The following is an 8,336-nucleotide window of genomic DNA, read 5'->3' as shown; positions in this document are numbered from 1 at the left end:
GCCGCACTGTCCTTCCTATGTCACCCTCCACAACAACTCCCATATCTTTTATCCCACTGCTGGCGTCCCCCAGGGCTCTGTCCTCTCCCCTCTCCTTTATCTCCTGTATATGGCTGATATACCGAAACCAACCCCACCTGCCCACCTTCTCCAGTATGCTGATGACGCCGCCTTCCTTGCTCTCTATCTTACCCTTCAATGGTCCCAACGCACCCTCCAAACACAACTTAACCAGTTCACCACTTGGTGTAACCAGTGGTTCCTCCGTCTCAACCCCTCCAAAACCCAGGCAATCATCATAGGCCGCACCACCTGCTCCTTTCATCTCCATGATTTCTACCTCATCCTTTATGGTCGTCTCATCCAGCTCACACCCACTTTGGCCTCGCCCTCGACCGTCACCTCACCTGGACCCCTCACCTCCAGACCAGCCATCAGAAAGCCTATTCCTGCCTCCACCTCCTCAAACTCTTGTCTGGCTAGACATGGGGATTGCATCCCACCACCATCCTCCACACCTACAAATCCCTCATCCATCCTGTCCTCTGTTATTCCAGCGTTGCCTGGATCTCCACACCCACCCGCTTTTAAAAGGCCCTCCAAATCCTCAAACGCCATGTGCTCCGCATTGCCTCCCATATCCGCCTTCCTTCCCCCACCTGGCTCCTGTATGAACTCATCCCCTTCCCCCACCTCCTCTTGTTCCTCCAACATCTCCACATCCTTTACATTGTCTACATGCTTGATCCCCCCCCCCACCCTCTGGTTTCCTCCTTCCTCTCCCCACCCATTGCCACACCTCTATCACTGAGTCCCTCCCTCTCTCCACCTCCACACCCTCCTTTATCAGGGCAATTTCCAGCGCCTCCCCCTCCCGAATGATCACCATCACATATACCCTTCCTTCCAACTATAACCTGGCCTTGCTCCACCCCTCCCCAGGGCCCCCTTTTTCCTCTCCCCTCCTTCTCTCAGAGCGAAATTTCCTCCTTCCCCCCCCTGCGACCCTGCACCCCATCCTAGGCTCCTTCCCTCCCACATCCCTCCCTACCTGACCCTCTTCAGTGTGACCCCCACCCATCTCCCCCTCTTCCCCTCCCTCCCTTCTTCAGTTCACTCTCATCTCCTTGCATCTGGCAGAGCCTCCATTTTGATCATTGTCAGTGTGCTATGTCAGTGCTGTGTTTAGTGCTGTTTCTCCTGTGCGTCGAAAGGTGTGATTTTAATTCTGTGCTGGCCTTGTACCTAGTGTTTCTGTCGGTGTTTATTATGTGCTACACCATCCGTCGATACTTTTATGCTCCGGCCATACTGTGCCTTGTGTTCTTTAATTGTCCCAGTGAGTGTTTGTGCGTGCGTGTGTGTGTGTGTGTGTGTGTGTGTGTGTGTGTTTGTGCTACTTTTTTACGGTTTTTTATCTCTATTTTACAGTCGCCCTTTTTTTGTCTATTGTCTTCCATGATCTTCGCCCCTTTGTTATTTTTAAATGTCTTCTGTTGTTTGTTCTATGTCTTTCGGCTGAAGAGCAGCGTATATGCTGCTGCCAGCCTGCCCCGATGGGAAACGGAAATACAATAAAGGAAAAAGAAACTAAAATCGGTTTGTGTGCAGCATGGTTAAAACTAAAACATAATTGGAATGTTGAAAACATAGTGAACGTACCATTAAGCACAAAGGCCACTTTACCAATCAGCATGAAAAAATACCTTCCAGATCATTGTATGGAGATAGAGAAGAGATTTTCTGGCCCGCCTAGTAACGCTGTACGCAAACTTGCTTTTCAGCTTGCTCGGGCTAACAATATACCAAACCCTTTCAACAGAGATAACGAGTTGGAATAAAGTGATTGAAGAAATATCTAAAAGAGGGACTCCAACATATCTTTAACAACACATAAATCAGTATCACTGTCCAGTGTGCTCGCGTTCAGTAAAGAAAGTATGTCTCAATTTGTTGATATTTTACAGGGAGAGTTTGAACGATATTCTTACAAACCGGACTGAATTTACAACTGTGATGAGACAGGACTACATTTCTCACTTAAAACAGGCCAAGGTCTTATAAAGGAAGGGAAGAAGCAAGTAAGTTCACCTTCTTTGGCTGAGAAGCTTAGTCACCGTCGTTGTTTGCATGAGTGCACCCAGTATTCATGTGCTTCTGCTCCTGATATTTACAAGACAGAATATGAAGAATGAGCTTATGTACGGAGCACCCCATTCATCGCCATATGTCTGGAAGATCCAGATGGACATAAACACGAAATGATTTAAACATTTTCTAATAAACTACCAAACTTTGTGCATCATACCCAGTCCTCTTAATACTTGATGCGCATTACTCCAATTCTGGAATTTTAGATGTCTTTATTTATGCAAAAGAGCATCATGTTTCAATTGTTTGCCTCCCCCGACACAGTTTTCATAAATGACAACTATTAGATGTTGCGTTTATGTGTTCACTGAAGACTTTCTGTAATTCCGAAATTCGGACATGGATGACTAATAACAGAGATTCAGTACATTTGGTTACACGCTGTCAAATATCCGAGCTTCTGGGGACAGCTTATATTAAAGTGGCAAAAAAGAAAACTACCACGGATGGTTTTAGGGAAGCTGGTATATCTACCCCTTCAATGGCGGCGATAATTATATACAGTCAATCAGTAGTAGCATATCTGAGCCATGTCGGCCTCCCAGTCTAGATCCAACTACAAAAACAAGAGTGGTCCGAAGAGCAGACCAGCAAAATTACTAATGTCCTCTTCAAACACTGAAGAGGATGGAGAACGAGTCCTCCGTCGGAAATTATGTTCAAAAAGTGTTACTGGTGTCTGAGTCCAATCTCAGACATTTGAGTTATTGACCACTCAACAGTGTGCTGGAAACCCAACACAGCAGCTGGTGTGTGGAAATTGTCGGGAAAAAAACTGTGCTATGCAAGTCAAAATGTTAAACGAAACCTGTAAAATGTGTTTTTACGTGACAATTTAAAATCACCAAACAGATTACTGATTTACGTAAAGTACTGACATGTTATAATGTTCATTTACTTCATGCATCTGTTAACCCAAGTCAGTCGATATCAAATTTCTTCATGTGTGGTTCGGAATATCTCATCTTAGGGTCACTATGTGCCCACTGATGACCAAATCCACTTTTATAAAATGTGGTTTATTGCAATTAACGTTAAAGTTTGTTTGTTTTCGGGTTTGAATATGATACTTGCAAGTAAATAAGAAATTATTCTTTCAATTACCACTAATACGAAGGCTTTTCTATGTCCACCCTTTTCACTGGAGGTCAGGGAGAATACTATTGTAAGAAAACGAAACACTTACAGCCGTCCTTATAATGTTATTTGTTGTGTAGCTACCAGTATGGGCGCTTGAATTAGCCGTCTTCAGGCCTTAGTTGATGCTAAACTGGTTATCACGATCCATTTATACGACATATCAGTGGCCAACATAACTGGTTTGCTCAGGCTGTCTGTAACTGTGATGTTGTCTTTGCCTGAAGGTGGCACATTGGAGGGCCGAAATTCATAACTACACAATAAATAAGATCATAAGGAGTACTGCAGGTGTTTCATTTTCTTAGAATACGAACTAGTTGTAAATTAAGGTCCGATCGGTCAGAAATGGAAACCACTGAAAAAATAAAAAATGTTACCTATACCTTCCACGTCGCCGCTCCGTCTAAGACATTTGTCGTAGCGTTGTACCAACTTCCCAAAACCTTAGTCATAGAAGGCAGCCGCCTGTGCTTTCCGCCAGTTCTCTACGCTGGTCTACAGCTCGCTATCTATGCCATAATGCTGTATTCATAGCTAGTGGTTCATGTGGCAGGAAAGAAACTCTGCGTTGCCCCTTCAGAGTGTGGCCGAGAATAGTCATGGAGGAGGAAACGCGTGACAGTTATGTTATGTGGGGCTGCATTACATCAGGTGAAATCTCTCACCACGCTCTCATACATGCAGAGAGACTCTATTTCTAGCACCTTTACGTGCTCAATGTGCGCTCAGAACCGAAAAGAGCGACGTGACACAATCGACGGGCATATTGGAGACACTGCCCACCACACCTGTTCAAAGATTCATTTGAATTTCACTGCGCTTTCCATTTCGCGCTCGATCGGATCTTACTTTCCTAACAGCCCTCGCATACAGGGTGATTATGATTAAAGTTAAAAATTCAAAACGCTGTAGTAATAACACTACTGGTCAGAATGGCGTCAAATTGCAACGGAATATTATCAGAGAAGGGGGAAAACGTAAGGCTGAAGAAAAAAGATAGTGCGAAATTGATCAGTAGATGGCTCTGTATGTTTCAGAATACGTAAATGAAAAGACCTGACATGCGCACGACACATTGAAGTTGGTATAAACACGCCGGGTACACGGACTTTTCTCCTCTCGCGTCTGCGACGTTCGCCGTGACCGCCTCAATTCAGGATCGCGCTCTGCTTTAAAACTGTATTACAAGAATGGTGACTGTGCACACGTCACTGTGCAGAAGTTGCGGACACAGAAGGGTTTGAAAGAAGACGTTGGTCCGATGACTGCTGTGGGTCTCGAGAAAATGATTCGGAAATCCGAAAAGACAGGTTTTTTTGGTGTGCAATCTGGTAGAGGGAGGAAACGAATTGATTCGACGTCAGAGGAAGCAGTGGCCACAGCAATGCAGGAGGAGACAAGTGGTGGTGTGCAAACGTGTAGTGCACGGAGAATTGTCCAAACATTGGACATACCCGTGAGCACAGCGAGTAAAATCCTACGAAACGTACTTCTTTGCTATCCATTCAAAATTACCCATGTACACGAGTTGCTTCCTGTTGACCTGCCAAAAAGAGAGACCTCTGCTTTAGAATTTCTTGCTCGCATGGGAGTGAACAATGATTGGACGCAGAAGATTTTGTGGACAGACGAAGCCCACATCCATGTGACAGGATACGTCAATACACTGAATTGTCGAAAATGGGCAACGGAAAAGCCACATGCAAATCAACCAGTACCACTTCATCCTGAAAAGGTCACTGTGTGGTGCAGGTTTACTGCATCATTTATCATAGGGTTCAAATGTCTCTGAGCACTATGGGACTCAACATCTTAGGTCATAAGTCCCCTAGAACTTAGAACTACTTAAACCTAACTAACCTAAGGACATCACACACACCCATGCCCGAGGCAGGATTCGAACCTGCGACCGTAGCAGTCCCGCGGTTCCGGACTGCAGCGCCAGAACCGCTAGACCACCGCGGTCGGACTCATTTATCATAGGCCACATTTTTTCGAAGAGACAGATGCTTCCAGTCCTGTTGCCTGTACCGTCACTGGTAAGCGCTATGAGTGTCTCTTGTGCAACCACGTCATTCCAGCTCTCCATCAGCGTGGATGTGTGGACGGGATAATTTTTATGCAAGATGGCGCACCTCCGCACATTGCTAATCCCGTTAAGCAGCTGCTGTCCTCAGGGCAATTAAAAACCGATGTGTGTGATGCTTTTTATGTGGGTTTTGGCCTCAGGACACGTAAAAACCGATTTTTCCCATCTGATGTGATGTGGACGGTGTGGTGGACGGGCTTACGTAACTAACAGTATCACACCCGTACACCCATGCACACTGAGTAGTACTGTTTGTTCAACGTCAGACGTACACCTTAGGCATTGTTGTAGATTCATTTGTCATTTGTAGTCGTGCGCTATTAAATTACGATGGCTCCAGCGCCATCTATTCGTACATTTTTGTAACAATTTAGTTTTCTTCTGCCTTACGTTTGCCCTCGTCTCCGATAATATTCCGATGAAATTTGACGTCATTCTGACCAGTAGTGTTATTCCTACAGAGGTTCTAAAGTTTAACTTTAATTATATCACCCTGTATATCAAACATATGTGCAATACATTGAGTAGGTATAAAACCCGCGCCCGGGTTCACGGGTTCGATTCCCGGCGGGGTCAGGGATTTTCTCTGCCTCGTGATGACTGGGTGTTGTGTGATGTCCTTAAGTGAGTTAGGTTTAAGCAGTTGTAAGTTCTAGGGACCTGATGACCATAGATGTTAAGTCCCATAGTGCTCAGAGCTATTTGAACCATTTTGAAGGTATAAAAAGTATTCCACACTAGGGCAGTTCACCCTATATAAATTGCACTTGCACCTGAATGGTATCAGTTCGGAAATGCTGTTCACATCATGCAATTTACATGTACCGTTTATTATTTTGGGAACTCTCACCGTTAAAATTTGATTTCCAGTGATTATTATGATTATTATTGTCATTAATGATTACTGAAACATTTGTAAGATATCATAAGAAAATGCAATATGAATATACTACTTTCGTTAACATTGTGTTTATTGTTTCTGATTTCACTTCCTTTGTGTAAGGTAAAAGCAGTTGCTGTATTGTGAGCAGCATGTAGGAGTTGTAAGTTTGGTGTCGTATCGTTTGGCAGTATTTAGAGAAGAAAGGGAATGGAAATGTTGATGAAAATATGCAAAATTGAAAGCAAAAGCCTGTGACGGTCCTTTTACGTATGTATGTATACGGAAATAAGTCTAACCCTGAAACTGTTTTGGCAATCATTATTAACCCGCTAGAGCAATTGTACTAACAACGAGAACGGATTCTAGTGGACAACCACCAGACGTACACCTCAGAGTGGTCACGGGCACCCACAGGAACGGTCAGCTTGCAAGGAGTAAATGCCACAGAGCAGACGTGCCAGTAACGTCTTTTCCTTTCTCGTGGAGAGCTCGCATCGTGTGAAGGGAAACGGTTTGCGTGTGCAGGAGTAGACGCCCCGGCAGGTGGGCGCCACCCCGTTGCAGCCTGGCTGCCGTAAGGTGATCTCCTAGTGCCGCTCCACGCCGCTCGCCTTCCTACGGAAGAGCCTCCACAGCCGCAACGCGCCGCCTTTGCGTCGCTCTCCCGTATTACCGGGACAGCCCGAATTACCCTAACCCAGCGTTCGCTGTCCCTACCCCGTTATCTTTCCCTGCACCTACCTGTTCCCGTGCGAAGAAAGAGAAACCCGATCTTCTCACCGACAAAATGGCACCGAATACTTTAACTTACGATTCTTGCGAGACCGTCGATTCTTCCGTCGTTTCTTTATTTCCCCATTCCGTACTCCTTGTCTACGAGAATCCTTTATAGATTTCGAGAGCCTACTGTGTTCCTCTAAAACAGGCATAATATATTGCGTGGTCCGCTAACATGAGGAAGAATTTGGTTGCAACGGTACACACGTATATTTGAAATTTTCATCCATTCTTCCTTTATGTTTCTTTTTCCTGTAGGTAGGAACAAATACAGGGCGGCGCAAAATAGATGACAGAGGGTGTTTTTCTACTGTCGTTCAGTCGTGTGCCATAAATCAGCCTACTTATGATATTGTTGTACTGCAGCTCTGAAAATTCTGTAGCTCATTCAATAACATCTCAGTTCAATTTTCAGAATGGAATCATGAACGCTGAAACAGAATCTGTTTATCGTAAAGACATTCTATACGAATTATGGATGTTTATTGCCGCGAGACGCGCAATCAGCATTAAACTTCATCCAAGGACAGTACCATCTGGAATGACTACTTGTCGGTGATATTACAGTACTGAAATGAAGTCCAATTGTGAAAAAAAAACTTAAGCGTCCACTCATACCGATTTTTTGTTTTGCGTGTTGATGCAACGTTTTGAAAAGCCTCGACCCCTATATGACTCCAAAAAGGGGCAACTAAGGAAGAGTAGCCTCAGTTGAACTCCTGAAGGATGTGGAACGAATGCGAACCCTATTCAGTGAGCCCGCTACATCAAAAAGACATGCAGCACAGCTACTCAGGATGTTACGACTGTCTCTCCTGAAGTTAATGTAAAAATTTGAAGGTCGTTGATGTGCAGCAACGATATTCTTTTTCAAATGGGTTGATTGAGGCCTTTGAAAATAGAACAGTCGTTAAGGATCACATCCATGTCCATGAGCACATAGAAAAAAATAGAACCGGCTGCACTGGGACACTGTCAACACTTAGAAGCTGCTCAGCATGATGTGGAATGGCTTTCTTATAGTTCCTATCTCAAACCGTATCATTATTTCCTTTGCTATTATCTACAGGAAAAACTCTTCGAAGGTGCACCTGCAACACACCAGGACCTGGCAGCACATTTCTATGCTATAACAACAAGAGAAACAGTACGTGGCATGATGCTTAAAATTCTTCTGGTATTATGCCGCGTCATTGCTAAAACTAACAACAATAATAAACTAAAACCGACATTTCGGCCGAATTGCAACGGCTTTCCTCAGGGCACAACTGGTTTTGCATTGGGATAGGTGCATCT

The sequence above is a fragment of the Schistocerca piceifrons genome, chromosome 3, assembly GCF_021461385.2.
Source record: "Schistocerca piceifrons isolate TAMUIC-IGC-003096 chromosome 3, iqSchPice1.1, whole genome shotgun sequence".
Lineage (NCBI taxonomy): Eukaryota > Metazoa > Arthropoda > Insecta > Orthoptera > Acrididae > Schistocerca > Schistocerca piceifrons.
The sequence above is the reverse complement of the archived record's forward strand: the minus strand, read 5'-3'. Positions refer to the sequence as shown.